The sequence below is a fragment of the Callospermophilus lateralis genome, chromosome X (genome assembly GCF_048772815.1).
Source record: "Callospermophilus lateralis isolate mCalLat2 chromosome X, mCalLat2.hap1, whole genome shotgun sequence".
NCBI lineage: Eukaryota > Metazoa > Chordata > Mammalia > Rodentia > Sciuridae > Callospermophilus > Callospermophilus lateralis.
This window is the reverse complement of record NC_135325.1, coordinates 30988558-31005953: the sequence shown is the minus strand read 5'-3', so window position 1 is coordinate 31005953 and position 17396 is coordinate 30988558. Positions and strand designations below refer to the sequence as shown.

The 17396-nt window shown below is 35.9% G+C and overlaps 1 protein-coding gene and 1 pseudogene across 9 annotated transcripts in view; one reads left to right on the top strand and one right to left on the bottom strand.

Annotated features, from left to right (window-relative positions):
- Positions 1 to 17396, bottom strand: part of Kdm6a (lysine demethylase 6A) — a 226386-nt gene that overhangs the window by 143150 nt on the left and 65840 nt on the right. The gene's annotated exons all lie outside the window — the stretch shown is intronic.
- On the top strand, positions 10850 to 11529 carry LOC143639294 (large ribosomal subunit protein eL8 pseudogene; annotated as a pseudogene).

The following is a 17396-nucleotide window of genomic DNA, read 5'->3' as shown; positions in this document are numbered from 1 at the left end:
CTGCTCATTGGGGGACTTTTTTGGCTCCGCCAACGCGACCCAGCCAATCGGCCTCAAGAGCAGGAGGATTGTGGGAGGTGGAGAGGCTTGTGGGAAGCCGGTGGTGGCAGTTAGGCTCTGAGGATTTCCCCTTCCTCTACTGTTTTCTCTTTGCTTTCCACTATACAAAGTCTAATTTGGGACAGAAAAGATCCGTTCTTTATAGGACATATCAGGGCACATACAGGATTGCCTGGAGCCCTTAGTTTGGGCAATGATTTAGCAGATAAAACTACACATGACATACATATTTTCTCTACACTAGAAGAAGCTATACATTTTCATAAAATGTTCCATGTCAATGCTAATACTTTACAAAAGCGTTTTAAAATAACTAAGGAACAAGCTAGACAAATAATAAAACAATGTCAAAATTGTGTGACCTTTTTACCACAAGTTAATCTTGGAGTCAATCCTAGAGGATTGATACCTAACCATATTTGGCAGATGGACGTCACACACTTGCCAGAATTTGGAAAATTAAAATATTTGCATGTTACAGTTGATACTTCTTCTGGATTTTTGATGGGCTCCCTTCATGCCGGAGAAAAAACTAAAGATATTATAGCTCATTGCTTACAAAATTTTGCCACTGTGGGCGTTCCAAAACAGTTAAAAACAGATAATGACCCTGGTTATACTTCTACCTCTTTTAAACAATTTTGCTCATCATTTGGCATTACTCATATAACAGGAATCCCATACAATCCACAGGGACAAGGCATAGTTGAAAGAGCTCATCAAACTATTAAAATGTACTTATTAAAGCAAAAAGATGGAATTGAGAAGGGGAATATATTCCCCAAAGATAAACTTAAAATAACCCTTTTTACTCTAAACTTTTTAAATTTGGATTCATCAGGACTTAGTGCTGCAGAAAGGCATATGTGTCCAAAAAATGTACATAAGCCCAAGGTACTTTGGAAAGATATTCTAACAGGACAATGGAAAGGTCCTGACCCTGTAATTGTCTGGGGTCGGGGGTCTGTTTGTGTGTTTCCACAGGAAGAACAGCAGCCGATTTGGATTCCAGAGAGATTAACTAAAGCGATTTCTACAGACCAAAAAGAAGATGATTTGGCTCAAATCCATAACAGCTGATATCCAGAACTCCAGTTTGGCTACCCTTACATCTGCGACAGAACTAGGATGCTTTTTTCAGTATCTATTTATTATTGCCCTTTCCCACATCATGAAGTTCTATTTTGTTTTTGAGCTCATACAGACCTAGGTTAATGTTTTGCTGATCAGTTCTGTTTTTTGACTATAGAGTTTTTAAACATTGCAATGGAAATTTCACCTGTAAAAAGTTATAAGGTCTTTACTATTATGTGTTGTATGTATTATATTATGTGTGCACACTTGTGTTTTGTGTTATATGTTTGAATGTACGTATGTCCATATGTCATATATGATGAGCACTCATGAAAAAATGGATCCAAATATTTTTTTTTCACGTGATTTAAATGGTTTAATTTAAACTGGGTAAACAGCTGTTGAGGATTGTTTTAATATGTGAACAAAAAAGGAGGTTAACAGATCTGTTTGTTTACTTTCACCTTTCCTTTTCATTATATTTAATAATTCTCTTCAAGATAATGTAAATTGTTAAGAAAATTGTTTTCTTTTAGTGCCTTCTGGAATGTTACATAATTTTTTCTTTAGCCAGAATTCCTATCTTCATCCCAGTGCATGAAGACAAAGATAAAACCAATCTACAGCTTCTGCAATAGCCATCACTGAACTGCTTGCAGAACTTGCCTGGACTATGTATCACTTATATGCATTGTGAACTCACTTGTATGCATTGTGAACGATCTGTTGGTGCAGCGACTTGTGGTAGTGTTGGGGTATTTATGCTGATGGTGTCATCGGTGGTATAATTTTTCCAAAAGGAGCCATCAACTGGCTTGGTGTATCTTCCTTCCTTCTGCTTGTCATGATCGTTCAGCTAAAATTTGGGGGCCAACAGAGGTGAGGCAAAGAACCTCACCCCCCCCACTGGTACAAAGACCTCTCCACAGGTGTGGCTGTATACTGGACCGATAGTCAGTGACAGGTAAGATCCAATTGCAGTGGTACCAACCTAAGACAGGAGGCTGACGCCTTGAGGTCAGCTCATCCGATAACGGGTAAGGACCATATGTACTATTGGACAACCTAAAGCAGGCACGGTCCCTAAGCCACATGCTTGTTGTTTAAACAGAGAGGGGGAGATGTTGAGAGCCACAGCCGAAGGGGCCCCAGCAAACTTTCAGACTGCCAGCTGATGAGCTGAAGGGGCCCCAGCAAACTTTCAGACTGCCAGCTGATGATTGGCTCACAGCGGCCCCAGCAACATCTAGCTGATTGGCTCCTCTGCGGTTATGCTCATTGGGCTGTTTCCCTGCCCTTTCAGGCCACGGAGCTGCTCATTGGGGGACTTTTTTGGCTCCGCCCACACGACCCAGCCAATTGGCCTCAAGAGGAAGAGGACTGTGGGAGGTGGAGAGGCTTGTGGCTGTGGGAGAGGCTTGTGGGAAGCCGGTGGTGGCAGTTAGGCTCTGAGGGTTTTTCCTGAGGAGCTGTTTTGTTTGGCGTGTGTGGTTCTAAAAATAAAGTTCGTTTCTTTTGACAAGTGGCTCCTCAATTGTGCCCAGCCAGACTGCGGCACCCCATTACACGAAAGACAACCTCAGTTCTTTTCTCACCTTTCTTTATTTAAAATCATTGTAAGAAACAATCGTGGATTGGTGTAGATCAGTGGTAGAGAGCTTGCCTAGCATGAGTGAGGCCTGGATACAATCCCGGAATCTCAATTTGAGGTGGGGTAGGGGAGACAGAATCATCATTTTTATTAAGACACATCCAAAGGGGAGGAGAACTTCCCATATTTAAAAGCCACCTGCTGCAGAAAAATAACACACTATTACAGACACACACACACACACACACACACACACACACACGAATGTATACCACTTCAGAAATTGGCCAAAACTATACTGTTCTATTGTGTACTTGTACAAATATGTAAGAACAAATTTCATTATTATGTATAATTATAATGCACTACAAAACTCACAAAAATGCCAATAGTAATAATACACCAATTCAGACAAAGTGTAGTATATATGTGAAAAATATTAAACTATTTTACCCTATTTCTTTGTCTCTTCTGAATTATACCTCCTACTTAACCTAATGTTGATTTTTCTCTCTAGTATTTTTGGCAAAGGTCCAAAATAAGCTGCAACAAAGCAAATTAGGCTCTACTGTCTCATGCAACAAGTTGCTAGTTTACTAACTCCAAAACCTTTGTCATAAATACATGCAACTATACGAATAAATGGATTTTATAGTCACATACACACACGCCCAGGGCCAACATTAAATAAAGAGAAACTGTTCTGACACTACAGCTAAGTTATTTTTCAAACAATTTTTTTCTGTAGCATGCTAATGTAACACTGTACAGATGGTGTACATTCAAGTATACTGTTTCAAGTCTCCTTATTCAAATTATGCTTGTTAATTAAGCCTTGAATAACCTTTAAAATAATGTACATTTAAAATATGAAGCTGAGGAGAGTATAAGATAGAATTTCAATTCAGAATGATTTTTGTGAAGCCCAGAATGATCCTGTGATCTCCCATCTGAAGCAGTAGACATTCTACCAGGTCTATTGTTTACTGCTATAATTTGGATATAGTTTAAGTATATCCCCCAGGGGTTCATGTGTTGGAAGTTTGGTTCCGGTGCGGCAATGTTGAGAGAGTAATGCTAATATTGTGGTCTGGAACGTTTAAGAAGTGGGGCCTAATGATAGGTGGTAAATTCTTGGAGGCACCACCCTAGGATGAAATTAAGTTCTCAGACAGGATTAGACAGTTCAAGCGAGATCCTGTTAGTTCTTGAAAGGCAGCTTTAAGAAAAGAGAGGTCTGACCTCAGAATCATACTCTGGGTTTCCCATCTCACCTTCTCTCTCTCACACACACACATGCTCCCACCATGATGACACCACACAGGATCTTCACCAGAGCCATGGCCACCATGTTTTTGACCTCCAAAACTTGAGGAAAATCAATCTATTTTCTTCATAAGCATCCAACTTCAAGTATTTTATTACAGCAACAGAAAATAACACTAATACCTAGAGGTAGAAAGAGATAACCTTACGGGACACATTAAATGCAGAGATTAAAAAATATACACATACAAACAAAACCTATCTCCAGCAAAATTATGTAGACTGTTTTCATGAAGGTAAAATACCTTAACTATTATGCTTGCTGTGTCCTAGACACATATGTAGTTCAAAATAATATCTTAGGTACCAAATATGCATTCTCTTTGCCTTATAAATAAATGCACAGGAAAAGATAGAGCAAGCACTTCAGATTGCATGAAAGGACTGAAAAAAATAATCTGCTTAGTTTTGTAATTTTTAAAATATAGCAGGCAATTAGATACATTTATTGAATGAAGAAAAACTCTACAACTATAAAAACTAACAAGGGTCTCTCCCCCAAAGAAATGTTTTACCTCCCCCCACCAAAAATCTAAATATACCCTTTCAGACTTCATATCTTCATATGCATATAGATGGATGGAGAGAGAGGGAGGGAGGGAGGGAGGGAGGGAGGGAGGGAGGGAGGGAGGGAGGCTGGATCAGGGGTTTTTTGGTGGCAGGGTGAGATACCATACTGGGGATTGAGCTCAGGGGCACTCGACCACTAAGCCACATCCCCAGACCTATTTTGCATTTTATTTGCTTTGCGCCTCGCTTTTGCTAAGGCTGGCTTTGAACTCAAGATCCTCCTGCCTCAGCCTCTGGAGCTGCTGAGATTACAGGCATGTGCCACCACGCCCAGCCACAAATAAACCTTTAGTCACAGTTTGGGAACCATTTCACGCAAGCTCCAAAATACTGATTACATTGCAATTATCTTTTCTTATATATAGTACAAATCTTTATATCTAATTTTATGAACTACTTCTTTCATTCAATGTATTAACTATTTTCCACATCAAAACAAACAGATCTCAAAATTAACATCTGCCTGGCGTTTTACTGAACAGTTAAATGATAATTTATTTCTACTAAAGAGTATGTGATTGTTAACAAAGTCTCTATTTCCCTATGAACATAATTTAGCAAATTTATATTTCTTTAAATTCCAATCAAATGAAAAGCACAATTTAAGCTTTTGATAAGCCCACAAGCAAAGCTCAACAAATAAATCCTCTGTCAGTAATGCTCATTTTCAGTTCTCTAACTCTTTCCCAATATTTAATAGCTAAATTTATTACTTTTTTCAAGACTTATCAACCTGTTTAAAGACTGTGTCCAGTTCTCTATTCGGTTGTAGACAGTTCTTTTCCTAAATTGTATATGGGGTAGGGGTAGGGGAGTGAGGGGACAGACTCTCTAGGGCCTCTCTACTGAGCTACATCCCCAGCCCCAACTTTATTTTTCTTTCTTTCTCTCTCTCTCTCTCTCTCTCTCTTGACAGGTTCTCACTAAATTGTAGAAACTGACCTTGAACTTGTGCTCTTCCTGCCTCAGCCTCCCAAGCTGCTGGAATTATAAGCTTGTGCTACCATGCCCATTAGGTACTATTTATATATAATATTACAGGATATCTTTCCCCAGGATAGTCAAAGCCTCTCAGAACACTTGTGTATATTTACTATCACCCATGTTAAGTGCCCTCAACAGTTTCTCCCAGTACAATGAATTTTTCATTTATGGAAAATTTACTGAAAATTTGAAATATGAAACAAAACACACAAAGGTGTGCACAAAGTTTGTGGGGTTTGTTTGTTTATTTAATACAGGGTCTTGCTAAATTGCCTCAAATTTGTGATCTTCTTGCTTTAGCTTCCGAGTAGCTAGGATTACAGGCATGTGCCACCACACCCAGAGCCACACAAAGTTCTCAACATAAACTTAACCTAGCAATGAAGTTGCACAGGCAATACCAAAGTGATGGGTATATCTGCATGAACCTAACTTTGGAGGCCTCATCCAGGGGACAGAACACAAAGCCTGGAGGCCACTCAAGAATGCAGTCAAACAAGATACCTTCCAATTAACCCCAGAACTTCAATGGATTAACATCTTCAATTTAAGTGTAAACTAAAATAATAAAACAATGTTTAAATGTTATTTTAAAACTGACCTTGAAAGGCAAGGAAAACTGCCCACCCTCTATGCCAATGAGTGGAAAAGAAAATATGAGTACATGAACCATAAGCACATTAAATTCTTTCAATCTAGGTAGAACATACAAACTTCAGACAAGAATTACATGGTCTCTAACTAACAGCAATCCAAAGTACAGACCAAAATCAAATACACTATTATCACATGCCAGGTCTAAAAAAAAGCCTACAGTTTAAAACAAAATAAACTCTTCTTGTCCAAATTTGCTATATCCGGATAGGGAAAAAGGCAGAAAAAGTGATTTATATGTCTATATTAAAATAAATACTTATTGTTTACTGTAATATTTCAATTGCAATGGATGTAAATGGGATAAATATGCTATGTAAGAAAAAAATCCAGATTTATGTAATTTATAAGACATACCAAACCAGAAAGATTTGCAGAGGAAAAAAAATACTGAAAAAGAAATGCTATGCAACTATTAACAAAGTTGGTGCTATATCACATGTACATTACAATAGAAATAAAGAGAAACTGTTACATAAGTAAACAGTTTATTTATTACAGAAATAAAGAACTGTTACATAAGTAAAAAGTAAATTAGCAACAGAGTGAAGAGCTCAGAAACAGAACTTACATATATGGAAACTTATAACAAAATGGGCAAACATTAACTAAATTAAAATATGGTGATGAGCCAGTAAGTTATTTCTAAAGGAGGAAAAGAAATATTAAAAGAATTTGTACCCACATATACAAAATCCTATTCTAGATTGATTAAAGACATAAATGTAAAAGGCCAAACTACATAAATCTTTAAGAAGAAAATATCTTGGACATAGAGATTATGGTAAGATTTCTGTAAAAAAATAAACAAAAGGTGTATATCAAGAGAAAAAAGGTTGACAGATTACTTCGACAACATCAACATTCAGAAGTTTGTATTCAGATCTTTATTTTTAAATCAGTGAAATAAACACCAATTCGTTAGTCTCAGAAGGAACCTTAAATCCAGATTTTCCATATAAGACAAACATTTGGATTACTGAAGTGACAATCTTCTTGACATCTCAATCTTCCGCTTCAGAAGGAACTTTGAGACTTAAAAAATTCTTATGTCTCTGGACTTCTGCTTCTAGTCAAGATTCAATTAAAAAAGGGACCAAACAATGAAATGCCAGAAAAAAATTGGTGACACATAAGTGTTTAGATATCAGAGAATGTGTGACAATAATCCCTGAGAAAGAGAAAACAAAGAGGAGTTCTAAAATTACCCCAAGCTTATTATCTGCATAGACTTTTTAGGTTGCTGCACATGTATGGATAACTTCTTAGATGCTGGACTAAAGTAGAACATCTTTATAGATACTGAATAGAAAAGGGAGGAAAAAACAGTCAACTTACAATTCTATACCCAGCAAAAAACACTTTTTAAATGAAGATAAAAGTATAATTTTTCAGATACACAAAATTCATCACCTGAAAAAATTCGTCACCTGAAAAAAATTCATCACCATCAGCTCTAAAATCTAAGAAATGTGAAAAGAAATTCTCAGACAGGAGGAAAATAACACCAAATAAAAATGTTGATCCACACAATGGAAGGGAGAGCACTGAAAATTCTAGGTACAAAGGTAATTATAACAGACATTTCTCTGAATTTTTAGAGCCTCCTTAAAACTCAATTAACCAAAAAAATCTAACCCCCCCCAAAACCATAAAAATCCTATAAATAATTGAGTTTAGGGCTAGGGAATGTGGTTCAGTGCCAAAGTACTTGCCTAGCTTATATTGGGCCCTGGGTTCGATTTCTAGCAAAATGAATGAATGAATGGGATGCAAGGTTAACATACAAAAATAAATTACATTTCTATACACTAAAAAGGGAAATCTGGAAACAAATTCCAAAATACCACTTACAATATAACTCCAAAAATATGAAATATATGGGTATAATTCTAACAAAATATGTACAGCAGATCTGTATATGGCTGGAAAAACTATAAAACACTGGTGAAAAGGTTCAAAGAAGACCTAATAAGTGCAGAGAGATTAACATGTTCATGAATTAGAAGACTAAAATATTCCCAAACTACTTTACAGATTTAATGAAATTCAGGTCAAAATCCCAGAAGGACTTTTTATAGATACAAATAAGAGGATTATAAAACTTACATAGAAAGGCAAAGGAACTAAATAACCAAAACAATTTTGAAGAAGAATAAGCTTAGAGGACAACATGTCCTAATCTCAGGATAAAGCTACAGCAGTCAATTAAAGCCATGATGCAATACTACTACATACCTATTTGAAAGCCTAAATTTTCAGAAAATTATAATACCAAGTGTTCATTAAGATGCAGAACTGGAGCTCTCATACCCTGCTAGTGAAGATGCAAAGTGTCCCTCTAGAACACAGGTTGACAATAAGTACAAAGTTAAACATACATCATGTGACCTGGAAATCCTACTCCCAAGTATTTTCCTTAAAAAAAAAAAAAAAAGCGAAAACATATGCTTATACCAAAATCTGTATGTACATGACTTTAAAGGATCTTTATCCATAATCACTGAAAACTGGAAATAAGCCCAATATCCATCAATAGGTAAATGAATACACTGTGGCACACCTATATAATGGAATTCTATTTAACAAAAAGGGATGCACTAATGATATAGCATTAAAAAAATCAAAGGAATTATACTGATGGAATGAAGCCCATTTCAAAAGACCACAGAGTACATACATTTGTCTAAACTCAAACTCTTAAATGAGTGAAATTTAAAAATGTAAATTATACCCAAAAATTTTAATTTTAAAATGTGATCAAAATATAATAACAACGTGCTGTGGGGTTTATAAAGTACATAGAAGTAAAATATATAACAATACAAAGGTCAGGAGGAGAGAAACAGAAGCATATTCTTATAAGATCCATATTATATAAAATGGTATATTATTATTTAAAGATACACTACAATTTAAAAGAAGAAACAACTGATAAATGTAATACTCAAGATGAATATACAAGTCAATTATATTCTTATATACCAGCAATGAACAACTAGAATTTTAAACTTTTTTTATAAATTTATAATAGCATCACATACACACACAAAAAGTAATTTAGCATAAATCTAACAAAAAATATTCAGAATCCGTGTGTGGAAATAATAAAATACTGATGAAAGAAATCAAAGAATGTTCAAAACAGAGACATATGATACTGACAAATAGAAAGATCATCATCATTAATGTCTGTTCTCCCTAATTTGACATACAGATTCAAGGCAATCCAATTCAAATTCTCAGCATGCTTTTTCTATACATATTGAGATATGACTATAATTTATATGGAAAGCAAAAGAAGAATACTCAAAACAATTAAGAAAAAGAATTAAGTCAAAGAATTCATATTACCCAATTTTAAGACTTTACACAATAAGCTGTAACATCAACGCAATATTGGTGAAAGAAAAACACAGATCAACAGATAGCCCAGAAACTGATCTACAGTAATATAGTCAGCTAGTTTTTGACAAGGTACACAGGTAATTCAATAGGAAAAAAAAGATAGTCTTACAACAAAAGATGATGGAACAATTAGAAGCCAAGTACAAAAAATAATGAATCTAAACACATACTTCATGAAAGAGAGTTAAAGATATTTGCAGAAGGCAAACCCATATGCAGAGGGGAAAAAAATGATCAAGAAAAGTCAGCCATGTAGGAAGGTATGACAAAGAAAAGACTAAACATGCAGATGACAACTTTTGTGGGGAGAGGCTGTACTAGAGACTGAACCCAGGGGCATTCTGAGTTTGTCACTGAGCTACATCCTCAGCCTTTTCTTCTTCTTCCCCCCCCCCCCCCCAAGACAGGTCTAGCTAAGTTGCCCAGGCTAACTGTGAAACCTGTAATTTTCCTGACTCAGCATCCCAAGTAGCTGGGATTACAAATGTGAACCACCATACTCAACTGTATATGACAACGTTAAAGATGATACTGTGTGTAAAACATAGAGTTCATATATACAGCAAGGATAGAATGGGGATGGAAAGTATAGGCATTAACACTTGCATTGCCTAAGGGAAGAAGTACCAATTAGACTTTGGTAAGTCAAAACTACAGCTCTTCTCAAAGTGTAGGTCATGGACAACTGGGGATCTCTGAAACTTCAGGTCTATTAGGTCAAAATTATTTTCATTATAATATTAAGGGATTTTTTTCTCTTTTTAATTGTATTGACATTTATAATGATGATGCAAAAGAAATGATGAACAAATCTGCTAGAACCCCAGCAGGAATCAGGACAGAGGCACCAAACTGAATACTACATAATCATCGTATTTTTAACCACCTAGGACTTGTAGCTTTTGGGAGTTTCTTTCTTGCTTTTGTTTTGTTTTTACCACCGCACCTGGCTGTTTCTGGTTTTTTTGCTTTTGGTGGGGGTTTTTTAGTTGTTTTTTTTTTTAGTTATAGATGTACACAATACCTTTATTTATTTTTTCTGCGGTGCCATGGATCAGACACAGTGCTTCACACGACCTTAGCAAGTGCTCTACCACTGAGCTACTACCGCAGACCTGGTTCTTGTTTTTTAATGCCAGTTTCATTTAAGAATATCCTCAATGTTCCTTTTAGCCACCAAAGATGCCAAAAGGAAAGATAACCAAAGGTAAGAAAGTGGCCCCAGCCCCTGCTGCTGTGAAGAAGCAAACAAAAAAGAAGGTGGTAAAAGTCCTCTCCATTTGAGAAAAGACCTAAGATTTTGGGAACTGGCTAGAACATACAACCCAAAAGGGACCTTACCAGCTTTGTCAAATGGCAAAAGGACTATCTGCTACACACAGCTGAAAGTACCTACTGCAATTAACCAGTTTGCCCAGGGTTTATTTAGATCACGGAATAGCTACCCAACTGCTTAAGAAGCCAATCAACAAGTACAGACCAGAGAAGAAGAAGAAGCAAGAGAAGAAGCAGAGACTGTTGGCTGGGCTGAAAGGAAAGCTGCCAACAAAGAGTATGTCCCCACTAAGAGAGTGCCTGTCCCTGGAGCAGAGGTTAACATTATCACAACCTTGATGGAAAACAAGGCAACATAGCTGGTGATGATTTCTCATGATGTGGATCCCATCCAGCAGACTGTTTTCCCGTCTTCCCTATATTATAAGATGGGAGTTCCCTAATATTTAATCGAGGAGAAGGCCAGACTAGAACATTTAGCCCTGAGAAAGACTTGCACCACGGTTGCCTTCACACACATTAGCACAGAAGGCAAAGTAGTGCTAGCTACATAGGTGGAAGCTATCAGGACCAATAACAAAGTCTGATGTGATGGGATCTGCTATCACCAGGAAGGCAATGTCCTGGATATAAAAATCTGTCACTTAATCAAGTTAAATGTAGACTATTGAGTTTTCGAAACACAAAAATAATAAAAAAAAAAATCTCCTTTTGGAAAAATAAAAGCATATCCTTGATGCAATTGCAAAAAAAAAAAAATTCATTTCATTAAATGCCAACCCTTGAACACAAATTATTTTTAATTATCTTTGTGATGCGTTGAGAACTTTATTTAAGGCATTTCTACTCCATAGTGAAGTACAACATCTCCACTGTATTAAAGGAGAGTATGCACATGATTAAGTTATAAATTGAACTAGCCTCTTTTTTCATGCAATGACATTTTTACAAAGAAAGAATGACTAACAAACTATGCTTATTCAGACCTGAATAAATGAACTGTCATTCTAAGCAAGGCAGCTAACAGTATTTGTTACCAACAATAAAGTTTGAGATTGCAAGCAAATAACAGAATTTTGGAAACCTCATCCACTACTACAGTGAGCTTGACAACTTCCTCAAATTTAAAGGTCTTTCTGATGAAACTGATGGTGATCTTAATGAATGCCCCACTACCACCAACCAACTTCCCCCAATGCCTTTCCCCCCAGTGCTCAGAATGGAATCCAGGGCCCAGGACATGCTAGGCAAGCGCTCTACCCCTGAGGCATACCCCCAGCTCTGAATGCATTTTTTAAACATGGCATAATTAATGTTATTAACATACTTATAATTAATAAGTATGTTAATGTTTGGAATAACTGGTGGTGCTCTCCTACTTTCATGTTCACTCAACTGCCCCAAACCAAAAATGTAACCATTGATATTTCTTCAATCCATTAAAAACATCTCTTATTCAGGGTTACAATATCATTTCAATATCTACAAAACCTAAAATCTGTATGTATCTTTCCAACCTCAAAAACTAAAATATAAAACAAAACAAAAAAACTAAGTCAGTACATTATCAATTCACTGCTACTCCCCAAGGCACAAGTCAGCATTAATAAATCATGCAGAGTTATAACAAAATTAGATCATTTATGGTGCACTCTTAAGTAATTTGTTACTATGATTAAAGGGTTAACAAAACAAAACCCTTTCTCTATGGACAAGTGTATCAGTTGTGTTACTAGCAACATTCATAACACTCATCACAGTAAATATTATCCCTGATTGGTGAAATAAATCCAGAATAAGAGAACTGCAAATGAACTGTAGGATGCCAAAGCTCTGGGATTCTCTCAGAATCGTAGCACTTTTAACTGAGCATTTCTTCTGTAGACATGTGGAAAGTACGCCTATAAATGGTTACAAAAGATACTGGTTCCTAAACTAGGCATGGAAGACTAACAAAATATTAGCTTTCATGAGAAAAGATTAAATATCATCTTTTTTGGATAAAAAGATGTGACAAAGATGTGGAAAGGAAGCTAAGTGTCTCTGCATTATCTGAGTGGGCCCTAAATGCACTATCCTTTTTTATAGGAAAGGCAGGAGTTTACAGACTCACAAAGGAGAAGGTATGGAATTGATTCTCCACTATAGCCTCTGGAATATGACCCTACTAATACTTTAATTTCTCACACCTTCTGGCCTCCAGAACTGTGAGAGAATAAACTTCTGGGTTTTCAAAAACTCATTTTGTGCTAATCTGTTAAAGCAACCACAGAAAAATAATAAAACAGAATAGTTCTGTACCCACCCATCTGAGTCTCATTCACATACCTAAGCTGTAATTCATGGACCAAAAACTAGCCCCTGGACTACAGAAAGGATTCCCAGGGAAGAGCAATGCCTAACACTGCTCCACTGACATACTGTTTACTGTCCAATATTGTTCGGTCAATAGGACACAAAGTGTGACTCGATCAGGTCCTACTTGTCTGATTGCTGAGCCTAAGTCTCCCCAGTGAACATTGCAGTTACTAATGATACTTACAGTGCCACATTGCCCAAATGCTTTATGCTTTTTAATGACCTCAGAACTAAGTGCTGTAGATAAAAAGTGTGGGCTCTGGAACCTGGCTGAGATTTTAGCTTCATACTGTGTAGCACTGGAGAAGTCACTTAATGTCTCTGTACTATGTAAAATGTGAATATTTTTTAGCAGCTACCTCATAGGATTACTGTAAGGATTAAATGAGTCTCTACCACAATTTAAGATTTCAAACAAAAATTAGAATTTTGGAAAACTTGTATCTGCCACCACTGTGAACTTAATGAACTATGTGAATTATGATTCACAAATTGTATTTTTGCCACAAACGGCCTGTTTCATTACGATTCTAAAGTTAATTACTGTTTGCCTGTACATTGTTTGTGACTCCGGTTATATTTCTTTCTCATTCATGATGTTTTATATTTATGCTCCCCTTTATCCCTTCCCCAAGCCTTACTAGAGGTACATGTATTTTGCTCTTTCCAAACCAAACACTGGATTTTGTTATGAACACATTTTAAATGTTGTACCAAAAATCACTTAGAACCTTACAACAGGGTGAGGATGTGTGTATTTTCACTAACTCTTGTATGTCCATGTTTCATTAAAAGAAAGATGGCTTCCCAGGATTGTGCATAATCAAAAAAAAAAGGGGGGGCAGGTAAATATTACACATATTATAATAAAGGGGAAAAAATAATGGAGAACTATTTACCAACACAATGATATAAAACCAACAACCACCCCTACCAAATGTTTGTTTCCCCTTAAATTGTTCCTTAGACATATCATTTCTTCTTAGCTCAGTGCATTGGTTTATAAAATCTAGTATGCCAAAAATGACTCTGTTTCCTAACCCATCTACATAGGATCTACTGTTGTCTAAAATTCTATCATATACATAATTAGAGGCTTCATATTACCATCACCACTCCCCAAAAGTGTGTGTCTATCACTTCTCTAATTCTTGTATATTATTGGATAGGTACATTCTTGTAATCCCAACTACTCTGAAAGCTGAGGCAGGAAGATCACCAAGTTCAAGGCCAGCCTGGGCAACTTCTTGAGATTGTGTATCAAAATTTTAAAAAATAAAAAATAAAAAAGGCTAGGAATATATGTAGCTCAATGATAGGGTACCCCTAGATTCAGTTCAAAGTACTGCCCAAAACAAAACAAAAAAAGAAATCTCATATATCTACCCCTAAGCCACATGGTAGGGTTGCCATTCTAAATCATCAGAGTCCTGTTAAATGGGCCTATTAAGGTATTTACTGGTAATTTCAAGTAACATCAATGAAAAAGTTAAACTAACATGCATTTCCCAGGTGGAAGAGACACAAACTTTCACACAGACCAAGGTATATCACCATGATTTTTCAGAACACTAAGTATAGATACAACATATAAGAAACAGACCTCAACTAACAACAAAATTTGTGAAACCTTACTCCTACAAAGATGATGAAAAGCCAAACATTGAAGAAGAAAAGGGGGCACCTGGCGGAATTTAGAAGAGGAAAAACTGTTAGGTTTTTCAACGTATTTTTTAAATAGAAAAAAGTACTCAGAAGCAATTTTATGGTTGTTTTGCAAGGATTTGTAACAGACACAGAAAATTTAGGAAAGATTAAAACATTAAAAATGATAAAATTTTAAAAGTAAACATATATCTTAAATACACTTCTTCATCTATCACTAGAAATACCAATACAAATGCTGATATACAGGAAGGATAGAGAAAAGAGAAAAGGTCAACTTTATGCCCTATAATAGTCAACAGAATGTAAATTTTGGTGGTGAAGGAATTACAGAAACAGCAATATAAGCACATCATTTAGAAATACACAAGGTAAATACCAAAAGCAATAGTTACACATTGAAAGTGGTATCTCTGAGGAATAGTGAAAAACTGCTATTTTCACTAAAAGCCTTGCACAACCACTAGAAGTCTGTTTTTTAAAATGTGTACCTATATTTTCTAAATTAAAAAATATATGTGGATAAGCCTTTGAATAAGGGGCTTAATAAATATTTACAATTAAATGGGTGGGATAGAAGTGTGAAACTAAATGAAATAGGTAGAAAACGGTCAGTGAAATAAGAGGAAAATCAAAAGACTTTGTATGTCAAAAGTAAAAAGCTTTAGAGAAGGCAAAAACAGTTGAACATGCAAAATGGTGCTGAAAAGCCAATTAAGTTAAAAAAAAAAAAAAAAAGCAATCTGCCATGAACCTAAATGTCAATAAGACACAAAAAAGTTAACAGAAAAAGATTACTAGATTATCAGAAGCTACAGCAGTCCAGCTAAAACTGCATTGACCTAAATGGTATCACAAGACTATACCAGCAAGCTCCTCAGTTCAAGACAAATTGTAGGCCAAAGCAGGCATCCCTGTCTTGGTTCCAAGATATTAAAATAAAACAAGGAAGATGGACGAAAACCCCCTTCATTATACAGAATACAGGTATGACGATGTGAGGGGAAAAAAAAAAAAACAAGGGGGTCACATTAGATTGAGTAGAGAGAAGGGAGGGGAGGGGAGAGGAGGGGAGGAAGGACAGCAGAATAAAATAGACATTATTATTGCTGTGGTTATACACGTGACTGCATGACCAATGTAATTCTGCAACCTGTACACTCAGAAAAATGAGAAATTATATCCCATCTGATTTAAATGTATGATATGTCAAGATCATTGTACTGTCATGTGTAACTAATTAAAACAAAAAAAAAGAATGGAGAGAAACCAAATCAAAAAAATAAATAAATAAAATAAAACAAAACCAAGCTTATATCTTAACACAAAGTAAAGCTTGTACTCTATTCTGTTTAATAGTGATCATCTCCTCTTCCCAATGCTTTGCTGGATTCCTTTTCAACAATCTAATTGCTAGCCCTAAGGGTCTCGCAGTTGAGAAAACTAGATGACATTAAGTCACTATGGAGAATATTTTTTAAAAACATTCCCCCAATTAAAAGAACTCCAAATAATAAAATTTTAACGGGATTTTTGCAGAAACATTTTATCATTTTTTATTGTGGTTAAAAACATAACATTAAATTTATCATTTTAACTTTTTAAGTGTATAGTTCAGTAATAATAAGTTATTAACATTTCTATTCAACAGATCTCTAAAACTTTTCATCCTGCAAAACTGAAAATCTACACTCATTAAAGATTAATTCCTGCTCGCACTCCCCCCAGCCCTTGGTAACCTTTCTACTTTCTGTTTCTATGATTTTCGACTTTAGATAAGTCACATGAGTGGAATCATACAGTATTCACCTTTTTGTGATTGGTTTATTTTGTGTAGCATTATTTCCTCAAGGTTTATCTATGTTGCAGCATATGGCAGGATTTCCTTCTTTCTCAAGACTGCATAATTCTAAGTAATGCTACTGTGAATATACTTTGAGATCCTGCTTTGAATTCCTCTGAAAACATAACCAGAAGTGGGATTACTGGATAAGATTAATTTTTTAAATGTCTTTTGCTTTTAAAGCAGAGGACCAATAACTGAATGGGGAGGAGGAATAAGGCCCAGATAAGAAAAAGGCACTATTGCAGCTAGGTCTCTACCCAGCACTGACTGGGTCACACTTTAGGCATTCCCAGGAGGTGGTCTTTAAGAACAAGGCAGTGGAGAGGATGAAAAGAATACCCAGAGAGGTAACCTCACATCACTTCTGAACAGTGTCCAAGGCAGAATTCAAATCCAAGATTCCTTATTTTTGATCCAGGTCTCTGTATTCCACACCTATCCTGTGGGTAACATGTTTGAAGAAATGAGTATTGTGGGGGACGGTTTTAAAACTCAAAGGGACTTGAGTTAGGATCCTAATTCTACAGATAAGGAGAATGATTCTGAAGGATATAAATTCACTATTTAAGCCCACAATAGGCAAGG